At 53.0% G+C, this 13,673-nt stretch overlaps 1 pseudogene; it reads right to left on the bottom strand.

Annotated features, from left to right (window-relative positions):
* Nucleotides 1–2,716: 2,716 nt before the first annotated feature.
* Nucleotides 2,717–13,673, bottom strand: part of LOC146789923 (uncharacterized) — a 154,966-nt pseudogene continuing 144,009 nt past the window's right edge.

Genomic DNA, 13,673 nt, shown 5'->3' with positions numbered 1-13,673 from the left:
GATCCAGACCGCTAGGGGCTCCAGCGCCAGAGCAAACAGGAGTGGTGACAGGGGGCAGCCCTGCCGAGTGCCGCGACCCAGAGGGAAGGGGGCCGAGCGGTGGTTGTTGACCGATACACGGGCCGTAGGCATGGTGTATAACAGTTGGATCCATCTCATCAACCGAGGGCCCACCCCCACCCGGGCCAAAACAGCAAACAAGTACTCCCACGCCACTGTGTCAAACGCCATTTTGGCATCTAGCGCTAGTAGCAGCGCATCTTCTTGAATTGTCGCCGCTCGACCCATGGCGCCATGGACTCAACGCAGATTGCGGGCGGTGTTACGGCCCGGCATGAAACCAGATTGGTCAGGGTGGATCAAGGCCGCAAGGCACGGAAGCAGTCGGTTGGCCAGTACCTTAGCCAGAATTTTGGCCTCCACTGCGATCAGGGAAATGGGCCTGTATGAGGCACATTCGTCCGCTGGTTTGCCGGGTTTGCGGATTACCACTATTGTGGCCATGCGGATTTCAGCCGGAAGAGTGCCAGTCTCAAAGCACTCATTGTATAGATTCAGCAGATGGGGTGCCACCAGCAGCGACATGCTTTTCATGAGTTCTATCGGGATTCCATTGGGACCCATAGCCTTCCCAGAGCGTGTATCTCGGATGGCTGTCTGGACCTCCTCCAGCGAAATGTCCGACTCCAACGTCTCCCGGTCTTGCTGGGCGAGACATTGTACCTCAATGGTTGCGAGGAGGTCTGGTGCCCAGCCGGCCTGTGAGTCCTGCGGCGGGGTATAGATTCTTTCGTAGTACGCAGCAAAAGCCTCGGCTATATTTTGAGGGTCAGTGACCATCGTCCCGTCCGACCCATTGATCGCACCCACCCAGCGCGCCGCCATTTCCTTCCGCTCCAACCATGCCAGCAGTTTACCCGTGCGTTCTCCCAGCTCATAAATTCGATGTTGGGTGGCGAGGGATCGGCGACTGGCCTTCTCATAGAGCAACTGTTTATAATCTTGTCTTTTTACTTCGAGTAAGTGTGGCGCGTCGTGGGCCGGGGTGTGTGCATTTCCCTGTTCGAGCTGAAGTATCTCCGCCTCGAGCTCGCTAACCCGGCGTCGCTGTTCATTTTTGTGTCCAGCAATGACAGTGCTCGCCCTTTAATAACGGCCCCATAGGCCCCCCATAGTGTCACCGCCGAAGCAACCGACCCCTCGTTTTCTTTAAAATAGCAATCAGTGTCGTGTCGCAGAGAGTCCCTAATGTGCGGGATTCTCAGCAACCATGGCTGAATCCGGATGGGGCCCGGTTGACGATCCAGGCTGGCTCCAAAAGAGGCTATGACCGGACAATGGTCGGAAATCCCCCTTGCCAGGCCCGACGAGTCAGTGAAATTATGAATATCTTGTGCGAACGTAAACAGGTAGTCCAACCGTGAGTGACTTCCGTGCACTCCGGAGTGAAAAGTGTAAAGTGTGTCTCGGGGGTGCGACCACCTCCAGACGTCCACCAAACCGAATGCATCCGCGAACTTGCTCAGTTGCGAGCCCCTCTGCGCGCCCGCCCGGGGTGGGGTACGGTCCACCGTATCGTTCATCGTCAGGTTAAAGTCGCCGCCCATAATCACCGCGCCCTCCGGCAGGGTCCGCAGAATCTTTCCTACGTCCGCCAGGGTCTGGCGTTGCAGACCTGGTGGTGCATAAACCGAGAGCAAATTAAGGGCCCTCCCTTCCCAGCTTCCTGAACAGATTACATATCTACCTTGGGGCTCAGTGTAGGTCGTCTGCAGTACATATGGGCAGCTCTTTCTCAGGAGAATTCCCACCCCTCTGGAACCCGAGGTGAAGCCCGAGTGGGCAACCATGCGGTATCCTTTTCGGTCTAGGGCATGAGAGGCGTTGCCTATAAGGTGTGTCTCTTGGAGCAACACTACGTCAATACGACGGCGGTGTATGTAGTGCTGCACTATGCTCCGCTTAATTTTATCTCCCAATCCGTTAACGTTCCAGGTCATGAGACTAAGTCTTTGAGCCATTGATGGGTGACCTTAGTATCATCAGTCCTGAACGGCCGAAGTGAGCCCCGTATCTGGTTACCATAGCCCTCACCCTCTGTGACGTCCCCCCTGTCCCCCGCCCTTCCTGAGTGTGACTGAGAGGAGACCAGACATCAATCGATGAGCAGACAGTGCCCTATGCTGGCCAACGGTATCGTGCATAACTACTGCAAAAAAACTGTGCAAAACATCCCCCCCTGAAGTGCAAACCCACAACATATCCATCCCTCCCTGCTACCCTGCCGAAAGGGGCTAGAACCCCCCACCCTCCCCAACTCGCAGAGTGCCTGTCGCCCCCGCAGAAACATTTAGAGGAAACGTGTGCTGCCCCACTCCCATCATGGTGGCCTAGCTCTCACACAGCCCCGTCTCGTGTCCCCAAACCCTACTCACGCTAGGCCAAGAGGAGTCCCCGGGAGTGTACCCAGCAAGCCCGGGCCCCCCGCCACCCAGCAGTCCAGCGGCGCATCGGGAGGAGCGGCTCGCACCCCCCGGGCGACGACCACGAAGGGCCCGCCGGCCGACAAATCAGGGGAGCAGCTCCAGTCCAACCACATTAGCATCTATACAGGGCCACCCGCCACCCCAAGGATAGCACTCCGCCCACCAAACAGCCAATGTAGGAGCTCCGAGCCATCCTGCAGGATCCCAGTCCAGCTTACCAGCGTCTATAGTCAATGTTCCTCCACCGGGCCCAAGGCCCCAGAGTCAGAGCACGAAGGGGAGTGCCTCTGCTGGCGCCAGTCCGCGGCCGAGTCTGCTGCCGAGGGTTTCTTCTTTCTCTGACTGTCTACGGTGCGCCACCCCTCCAGCCAGTCCCATGCATCCTCCGGCCTCAGGAAGAACCAGGATTTGCCCTCAGCCTCCACCCGGAGCTTGGCCGGGAACAACATGGCATATTTGACATCGTTCTCGCGGAGAGCCTTCTTTACTTCAAGGAAGCTCCTTCGTTGTTTCTGGACTCGCAAGGTAAAGTCCGGAAAGAACGTGATGTTACTATTCTCCACGGCAACAGGCGGTGCCGCCCTCGCCGTTTGAAGGATTACATCCCGGTCCCGGAAGTTGAATACTCTGGCCAAGATAGGTCTAGGAGGGGCCCCGGGCCGTGGGCGACCCCCCCGGCACCCGAAGGGCCCTCTCAATAGTAAAACACTTGGAGAGTCCTCGCGGCTGCAGGTGCTTGAGGATCAAGTCTTCCACATAGAGGTCGACCGCCTGCCCCTCCGCCCGTTCCGGAACACCAATAATGTGCACATTGTTCCGTCGCATTCTACCTTCGTAGTCATCCAGCTGTCGGGCAAGCCCTTCGTGGGAGGCGCGCAGGTCACTGACCTCTTGTTTGAGGCGGTCGGTGTCGCTTGACAGTTCCTTGGTTATCGTTTCTACTGTCCCCACCTGGTCGGCGATCTTTCATACATCCTCTCGAATCAGACCTACGTCAGTGGCCACGGTGTCTATGCGCTGCTCAAGGGACGTCTTGACAGCCGTTATGGCATCCAGCAGGTCCTTATTCGATGGGCCAGGCCTACCGTCCGAGACCGGCATCTCAGCCCCGCCGCCGCTCGGCTGTTGGTGCCAGGAAAACTTCTCCAGCTTAGCCTGTGTCGTTGGTTTGCCGGTCCGCCCAGGTGGCATGGCTACCTCGAGGTGGGCACGCACCAGCTAGAGGGCCCAGCCGCTATTCCCCGCCGCCTGCGGTGGAAGCCTCCACCCGGCCTGTCGGTTTTCGCTGACTGTGCCCCCGTCACCTGCGCACACCACCCGCGGTCGGGGCTCCCCCGGTGAACACGGAGAAGGCCGGTCGCAATCCACACCGAACCCCGCCAGGGGCCTCCGCTCTCCGGCGCTCAGTAACGCCGCTCAGATGGCAGCTCCGGGTTCCGTCCGCTTGGCCTGGCGGTATCCTGCCAGTCCCGAACCGGTCGTCGTATGGTCCCACCAGACGGCCCGGGCCCGAGCAGTATCAGTCAGGGAATATTGGAACGCCACTGGCAAGACCCGTCACACACACTCAGGTAGAGCCGTGGCACCCCCAGCAAGCGATCCTCCTGCACTCCTCGCAGGCTACAAAGTCCGGGGGGGTCAACACCACTGCCAGCTTCGCAGATCCGGATTTTGCAGCTGCAGCAGTCTGGCCCGGGAACACCCGCTGGGCCCACTGCCCGGTACCTCCCGTGCTTTGGTCGGACCTCCGGTACGGCTCTCCACTCGCAGCAACTCTCACTCCACCAGCTCTGGAGGCGCCCACTTCCTTGCCACCACCGCCTCAAGCTCCAATACTCCGTCGCCGCCCCTCTCACCACTATGCCCGCAGTGAGGCCTCTATCTTCGCCGGAATCCACTGCACCACAGTCTAGTGTTGAGGGCGTCTCGCCCAGGCCTCACACCTCACTGTGCAATATTCACACCACACCGGGGCATGGAGCTGACGGGTGTGAGAAGTTGGCCTGGCATATGCTGTTCCTAGTTATAGGGACACCTTGCACCAGTCCAATTCGACTCCTATTGATGATAGGTTTAAGACAACCTTTAAAGAAAGCTATCCTAGTGGTAGCTGTGGAGAGCAGCCTTCAGGCTAAGTCTTGAAGGAGTGTTAAGCTTATTGTTTTACCATAATAACCTCTTGAATAACCAAATGAAAGAGTAGCCCACACAGGTATATATATAAAATATATGTAATTATTCTAGACAGAATCCCACAGTCACTTTATGTGGCTAGTGGCAAAGTTACAATTCAGACAAGCATTTCTAAACACAATAAATAGCACAGAAATCAATGGGCCCCAGGGGGGGACCAAACCATATACTAAAATAGTGGTATAAGAACCACGACAATTCTACAGGCAATGCCTAGGGCATTCAGGATCGCTTGCCCCTTCAGAATCCACCCACAGTTAAGAGGAAGGGGACCCACGGGAGGCGTGTGCAGTGCGAGAAGCTGCTATCGGGATCGCAATGTTAGCCTATGGAGAATGTCGCGGTTGAATAATTAAGGTTTAAGGACACTTCTAACAACAGTACAAAGTTAAGGCTTGAGACTTAAGGCTTTGGAGAGCCCACCACCACTGGAGTACCGAAGTACCACTGTTACCTGCCCCAGGGAAGCCGGGTGCATAGGTCGATTCTGGTGTCGGGTCGCGGGCTGATTTTCTATGGAAAAGTAGTCCAAACTGCTGCTAGCTGAAAGCGTCGTTGAAGTCGTGAAGATTAAAGTTGAAGAGAGGATAAAGATGAACCTGAAAGCAGAGGGGACAGAGTCTGGGTCACAGCAAAGTGACCAGGGAGCTCACAGCAAGGAGCTCGTGGAAGTCGGGTGCTTCAGGTGTAGATGGTACAGATGGGCTCTGCAGTCACGGGCTCCGGGAGGCTTCAAGGAAGGCCAGCTTCTGGAGGGCGACTGTCCCACGTCGGCTGAGGGTCGCTGCGGTGTTAGTGTCCCGATTGGATCCACTAAGCATTGGCAACCGCAACCCACGCAAGATGAACAAAGCAGCTGCTGGTGCAGACCCACGAGGTCTGAGGGTGCTCTCCTTTGCAGGGAGCGTAGAGCAGGCCTGGTGCAACCAGGGGAACTCTTGGAAAAGAAGATTGTCCTCCGTCAGGGCCCACAAGTCGAGAGACAAGGGACCGCGGAAGGCAGCAAAATGGAGTGCGTAAAAGGGCTCCCACGGGCCACCGGAGCGAGCCAGGGAGCTGAGGGTCGGCACAAATGCTGCTAGATGGTTGGCTCAGAAATGGGCCAAAGCACACCTTCCCCACTGGTCGGGGTCGTGTGCTGGACAAGAGGTGGCCGGTGTCTCGGGGTATGCGGGGATCTCGACACCCACGTGGTCCAGGGTGCTCAGACTTGCTGGGCACGCTCACAGGACGCTGGGATGCACTGGAGACCCACCTCGAGGTTGCTGGAAGGCGTCGAAGGTCGTGAGAGCAACGAAGTTCCAACCGGGTATCTTGTAGTCTTTTAGGTGCCTGCCAAGCAGGGGGATAACTCCTTTATCCCAAGGGAGATTTCTTCAGTCAGCTGGGCAGCAGCTCGTCGAAGGTCAGTTCTGTAAAGTTCTGGACGAATCTGAGGCTCTGGGGCAAAGTTATTCCCATATATCCCCAAGATTAGGGGATGGTCCAAAATAGAGCCTACCAATCAGAGTAGAGGCGGGAAAGGGTGGCTACACCCACTCCCCTTTGTGTGTTTCCCGCCTGGGCGAGGGGCAGGATGCCCCTGAACCGGTTCCAGGCGGTGTATGCAGAATTGAGGCTCTGCAGCTGCCTACGTGCAACTCTGAATGGACATTTGGTGCACCCACCCTGTTCCAATCCACATTATCCTGTCTGGGGAGGTGCAGGCACCTCCCTGCCACAGGAGCCCTATTGTCCAGCTGGCGAGGCTGGGGTTTTCCCCAGCAACAGCCAGCCAGAGTCGTGTAGGTGGCGGACAGTAGCCATTTTGTGGTACATGTGCACTTTTAAATTGGTGTCTAAATTAATAATAATAATAATAATACAGCATTTTGTAGAGCGCGAACAGCTACCTCACAAGGAGGTGTCCCGGCGCTGAAGACGGCTGGGGAACCCGTCCTGGCTTTCCCTGTGAGATGGTCCCTTTCTGGGTGTCTCCAAGGTGAAACCAGGCATCCCCGGCGTCTGTGGGGGGCCGTTGTAGAGATGAGGCAAGCTTAATGCCCAGCGTTGCCGAGTGTGTTCCTGGTTAGAGTAGGTACCGAGGCGAGAATTAACGAGTCCATTTTTGACCCTGGTCCAGAACCCTGCCGCATCGGGAATTGAACCCTGGTCCCTGGCCGAATCTCTGCTTACGGGTCAGCCGCCTCTAACCAGTGAGCCACACCTCTCTACCGCTTTTCCCATATCACCCTCCTAGCAAGGGGGAATCGTGCCCCCATGCCCATGGCTGGACTGGGGGTATGATTCCTTCATGTTTGACACCAAACACGATATGGTTCTGTGTAGCCATTCCCAAGTTACAGCGATGACGCAATAACTTATAATGCGGTTAAGAGTATATGGTATGGCTACACTACAAACAACCCAGTAATGATTTTACGAAGGTTGCAGAGGGGTCCTACTCACGTAGGGGTCCCCCCTCACACATACCTCAGCACCCAGCCCTGTAGGATTACCAGGGCCTGCCATAGGGGTGACCTATGAGAGTATATGTGTTGTAATGGTATGGGACATAGGGTACCTACATCCCTGTAAGGGGTGCTAGCACCACCTTACCCAGGCTACAGTAGTGGCCTGGTGGTGTCAGTTTGGGTGGCTGTCCCAGGGTGGCACAATAAGTGCTTCAGCCCTGGTAGGCCTACTGGGGGACCCATGCCCTGGGTACTTAGGGTACCATCTACAAGGGACTGGTAGGGCATGCCCAGCATCCAATTGGTTGGTACCTAGGGTACTCACATAGTTTACCAGAGGAAGCAGATAGGCTGGGGTCCTGGATAGCAGGGCCACAGCCTGGCTAAGGTCATAAAAACAGTCAAAACATCAGCAAAAAGTTGGGGGCAACTAGCAGTCGATGCCACTCTCCTACACAACCCCCCCCCCAAACGCAGGGACATTAAACTAACCTTGACCAGTTGAGTCTTCATGTTCTAAGTGGAAATATCTGGAGAGGCCATCTGCATTGGCATGGTTGCTCCCAGGTCTATGTTCCACTGTATAGTCCATCCCCTGTAGGGAAATGGACCACCTGAGTAGTTTGGGGTTTTCACCCTTCATCTGTTTTAGCCATAGGAGGGGCTTATGGTCTGTCTGAACAATGAAGTGAGTGCCAAACAAGTATGGCCTCAGCTTCTTCAGGGCCCAGACCACAGCAAAGGCCTCCCTCTCTATGGCTGACCAACGTTTCTCCCTGGGGGTCAACCTTCTGCTAATAAAAGCTACTGGTTGATCCTGGCCCTCCTCATTCAGTTGTGATAACACAGCACCTACCCCCACCTCTGAAGCATCAGTTTGAACTATGAATTCTTTGGAGTAGTTGGGGCTTTGGAGCACTGGAGCAGAGCACATTGCCTGTTTAAGGTCATCAAAAGCTTTCTGACAGCTGACAGTCCACTGAACCTTTTTGGGCATCCTCTTGGAGGTGAGATCATTCAAGGGGGTCACTATGGATCCATATCCCTTTACAAATCTCCTATAATAACCAGTCAGGCCCAAGAAAGCTCGAACCTGAGTCTGGGTGGTTGGAGCAACCCAGTCCATGATGGTCTGGATTTTGCTCTGTAAAGGTTGAACCTGGCCTCCACCTACAAGGTGTCCCAGGTATACAACCTGACTCTGCCCTATCTGGCACTTAGTAGCCTTGATAGTGAGCCCAGCTTTTTGCAGGGCTTCTAGAACTTTCCTCAGGTGGATCAGGTGATCTTCCCAGGTGGAGCTAAAGACAGCAATATCATCCAGATATGCTGCACTAAAGTCTTCCAGGCCTGAGAGGACTTGGTTCACCAACCTTTAAAAAGTGGCAGGTGCATTTTTCAAACCAAAGGGCATCACAATAAATTGATAATGCCCACTAGGGGTAGAAAATGCAGTTTTGGCTTTTGCAGACTCAGCTAACCTTATCTGCCAGTAGCCAGCTGTCAGATCAAATGTGCTCAGATATTTGGCTGAGGCCAACCTATCTATAAGCTCATCTGCTCTGGGAATTGGATGAGCATCAGTCTTAGTGACTGCATTGAGACCCCTGTAGTCGACACAGAACCTCATCTCTCTCTTACCACCCTGGGTGTGAGGTTTTGGTACCAGGACTACTGGGCTAGCCCAAGGGCTATCTGAGGGCTCAATTACTCCCAACTCCAACATCTTTTGGACTTCAGTCCTTATGCAGTCCCTGACATGGTCAGGTTGCCTGTAGATCTTATTCTTGACAGGCAGACTGTCCCCAGTGTCCACTTCGTGAGTGCACCAGGTGGTCTGACTAGGAGTCAGAGAAAACATATGTCTGTAAGCTTGTAGAACCTGTCTACAGTCTGCTTGAAGCTGGTCAGTGAGGCTGCATGCCAAGGCTACTCCATCAACTGACCCATCGTCAGGGTTCTGAGAGAGCAGGTCTGGGAGAGGGTCACTCTCTTCCTCCTGCCCCTCATCTGTTGCCATGAGCAAGCCCATGTCAGCCCTGTCCACATATGCTTTCAATCTATTCACTTGAAGTACCCTGTGGGGACTTCTGGGAGTGCCAAGGTCTACCAGGTAGGTAACCTCTCCCTTTTTCTCCAAAATGGTATGGGGTCCACTCCACTTATCTTGGAGAGCTGCTGGGGCCACTGGCTCCAACACCCACACCTTCTGCCCTGGCTGGTACACCACCAGGACAGCCTTTTGGTCATGCCAGGCTTTCTGTAATTCCTGACTTGCCTCCAGGTTTTTAGTTGCCTTCTTCATATACTCAGCCATCCGGGAGCGGAGACCAAGTACGTAGTCCACTATGTCCTGTTTAGGGGGTTTGAGAGGATGCTCCCATCCCTCCTTCACTAAACAAAGTGGCCCTCTGACAGGATGGCCAAACAGAAGTTCAAAAGGGCTGTAGCCAACCCCCTTCTGTGGCACCTCTCTGTATGCAAAGAGAAGGCAGGGCAGAAGAACATCCCATTTTCGCCTAAGCTTTTCTGGTAGTCCTTTAATCATACCCTTTAAGGTCTTGTTGAACCTTTCAACAAGACCATTGCATTGAGGATGGTAAGGGGTGGTGAACTTGTAGTTGACACCACACTCCTTCCACATTGCCTTCAGGTAACTACTCATAAAGTTTGTACCTCTGTCAGACAATACCTCCTTAGGAAATCCCACCCTGGAGAAGACTCCAAGGAGGGCCCTTGCCACCACAGGAGCTGTGATGGTCCTAAGGGGAATAGCTTCTGGGTATCTAGTGGCATGATCCACTACCACTAAAATGAACCTGTGCCCAGATGCTGTTGGTGGGTCCAGGGGACCAACGATGTCAATCCCCACCCGCTCAAAGGGCACCCCCACCACAGGCAATCGTATCAGGGGGGCCTTTGTGGATTTACCTGCCTTGCCACTTGCCTGGCAGGTAGTGCAAGAGCTGCAAAAGCTCTTACAGTCTTCACTCATGTGGGGCCAATGAAAGTGTGGGACAATTCTGTCCCAAGTCTTATTTTGGCCCAGGTGTCCTGCTAAGGGGATATCATGGGCCAGTGTGAGCAGGAAGCCCCTAAACTTCTGAGGTATGACCAACCTCCTGGCTGCGCCAGGCTTGGGGTCTCGACCCTCAGAGTAAAGGAGCCCTTCATCCCAATAAATCTTATGGGTCCCACTGGCATCCCCTGCAGCCTCAGCAGCAGCTTGCTGTCTGAGGGGTTCAAGAGTGGGGCAGCTCTGCTGCTCCAGGCTCAAGTCTGCCCTAGAAGGTCCCCCTGCCCCCAAGAACTCAACCTGATCAGGTTCCAGTTCCTCTGGGGCAGTTCCTTCTTCAGGAGCTAGATCCTCTTCTGCTAAAAGAGTCTCTACAGACTGATCCTGGGGGGAAGGCCCGGCCTTACCCCTGCTACTCCTCCTCTTGGAAGGCCCTTGGTCCATTTTTCCAGGATCCAAGGCCTGTTCAGTTCCTGTCAGCTTGGCTTTTGACCTTGTCAGGGCAAATACTTCTGCTGATATACCCAACATTGCTGCATGGGTACTTAGCTCCACCTCAGCCCATGCTGAGGTCTCCAAATCATTCCCTAGTAAACATTCAACAGGTAGGTCTGCACTCACCACAACTTTCTTGAGGCCAGTTACCCCTCCCCAGGAGAAGTTCACAACAGCTAGAGCATGGTCTGTACTAACGTTGCTAGCATTGGTCACTTGGTATATCTCTCCAAGTATGATCTGGTTAGGGTCTACAAGGTCCTTAGTCACCATAGTGACACTAGCCCCTGTATCCCTGTAAGCTAGTGACTCCCTTCCATTTATGGTGGGCTGTTGTCTGTATTTGCCCAGACCACTGGGGCTCACAAACAGGGACAAGTCCCCATCACAAACTAGAACAGCCTGAGTAGGAGTTCTGACTAGGCCAGAGTCCTCTCCAGATCCGAGGGTCAACCCTACTATGCCCTTGTTCTGTGCACCAACACCTATAACTGTACTAGGGGGGACAGGAGCCTTAGGGGCAGGTGTGGTGCTTTTGGAGTCTTTGGCCTTATTACAGTCTGAAGTCCAATGGGTAGTCTGTTTACAGTACTTACACCATGGCTTCCTTGGTTGTTTGGGTTTGCTATTCTTGGTATTCTCAGATGCTGCTTTTTGGGGACTTGTTGAAGACTGCTGGTCTTTTCCCTTTTCCCCACCCTTGTCAGAGTTTTTGGCATCTTCTTTTTTAGTTGCACCTCCCAAGGGCTGGACCTTTTGCTTAATCCTGGTTCTGACCCATTTGTCTGCCTTCTTTCCCAATTCTTGGGGAGAGGTCAGATCAGAGTCAACCAGGTGCTGATGTAAGAGCTGGTTCTGACAATTGTTAAGGATCTGCTCCCTCATTATGAGATTGTATAATCCTGTATAATCATCTACTTTGCTGCCAGTTAACCAACCTTCCAGTGCCTTGGTTGCACAATCCACAAAGTCTACCCAATCCTGATTTTGTGCTTTCTGGGTGTCTCTGAACTTAAGTCTGTATTGATCAGTGGTTAAGCCAAACCCATCGATTAAAGCATCTTTCAAGATATAATAGTCATCAGCATCCTCTTCTCTTACAGAGAGGAGCTTGTCTCTTCCTTTATCTGAAAAGGAGAGCCACAGGATTGCTGCCCACTGCTCTACTGGGACCCTCTGTACTCTACAGGCCCTTTCAAGAGCAGATATCCATTTGTGGATATCATCCCCATTCTGATAGGGGGGCACAATCTTGTGGAGGTTCCTATTGTCAGGGACTTTCTCTCTAACTCTAGGGGTTTCCTTACTGCCACCAGGGATCTCTAGACCCCACTTTCTTGAAGCTTTCTGAAGCTCCAGGGCTTCCCTGTCCAATGCTAACTGTTCTCTTTTAAGCTCAAGCTTAGCCTGCTCAAATTTGATCAGTCTGCATTTCCTCTCATGAGAGGATTCTCTTCTCTGAGAAGAGGCAGAGGACCCTTTGGATCTCTGAGAATGGTTGGATCCCACTGAGGGGGATCTGTTCCTTCTTGGATCCACCACTCTCCTTTTAAGGGTGGAGGGAGTGCTTCTTGAGCCATCACCTCCATGTTGTGAGTGGTCTGTTTCTTCCAGGTCAGGACTTTCATCCTCTTCCTGGTCATCATCAGAGTCCACTCTGGGAGTGTCCTCTTCTGATGGATGCCCACCCACTCTGTCTGTACCTCTGGACCCTATGGACTCCATAAAGTCTGCTATGAGCAGGATTTCCCTGAGACGTTGTGTGTTGGCACCTTTGTTTGTCTTCAGTTTTCTAAGGGTGCACATTTCCCTGAGCTCTGCAAAGGAGAAATTATCATACTTATCTACTGGGACCCTCTGGGGTCCTTCCATAGCCTTAGTGGCACCTGCACCTGAGGACATGTTTAGTGTAGTGATGTATCTACCTACACTAAGTGTGGCCTACTGAACCCTCTCTTGAGTTGTAGTCAAGGTGTGCTAAACCCTCTACACACAACTCTAAGTTCAGTAGAACTTATTGTATTCTAGCTTGAATTTATATGTACCTTTGGTACCAAGTGGCTTTCACTTTAGAAATTCAATTTGTTATCTGGTAAAACAATGGCAAGCTTGAATCCCACCGCTGCCACCAATGTGAGAAGTTGGCCTGGCATATGCTGTTCCTAGTTATAGGGACACCTTGCACCAGTCCAATTCGACTCCTATTGATGATAGGTTTAAGACAACCTTTAAAGAAAGCTATCCTAGTGGTAGCTGTGGAGAGCAGCCTTCAGGCTAAGTCTTGAAGGAGTGTTAAGCTTATTGTTTTACCATAATAACCTCTTGAATAACCAAATGAAAGAGTAGCCCACACAGGTATATATATAAAATATATGTATTTATTCTAGACAGAATCCCACAGTCACTTTATGTGGCTAGTGGCAAAGTTACAATTCAGACAAGCATTTCTAAACACAATAAATAGCACAGAAATCATTGGGCCCCAGGGGGGGACCAAACCATATACTAAAATAGTGGTATAAGAACCACGACAATTCTACAGGCAATGCCTAGGGCATTCAGGATCGCTTGCCCCTTCAGAATCCACCCACAGTTAAGAGGAAGGGGACCCACGGGAGGCGTGTGCAGTGCGAGAAGCTGCTATCGGGATCGCAATGTTAGCCTATGGAGAATGTCGCGGTTGAATAATTAAGGTTTAAGGACACTTCTAACAACAGTACAAAGTTAAGGCTTGAGACTTAAGGCTTTGGAGAGCCCACCACCACTGGAGTACCGAAGTACCACTGTTACCTGCCCCAGGGAAGCCGGGTGCATAGGTCGATTCTGGTGTCGGGTCGCGGGCTGATTTTCTATGGAAAAGTAGTCCAAACTGCTGCTAGCTGAAAGCGTCGTTGAAGTCGTGAAGATTAAAGTTGAAGAGAGGATAAAGATGAACCTGAAAGCAGAGGGGACAGAGTCTGGGTCACAGCAAAGTGACCAGGGAGCTCACAGCAAGGAGCTCGTGGAAGTCGGGTGCTTCAGGTGTAGATG

The sequence above is a fragment of the Triturus cristatus genome, chromosome 10 (genome assembly GCF_964204655.1).
Source record: "Triturus cristatus chromosome 10, aTriCri1.1, whole genome shotgun sequence".
Classification (NCBI taxonomy): Eukaryota; Metazoa; Chordata; class Amphibia; order Caudata; family Salamandridae; genus Triturus; species Triturus cristatus.
Note: the sequence above shows the minus strand (reverse complement) of the source record. Positions and strands in the feature narration are given on the sequence as shown.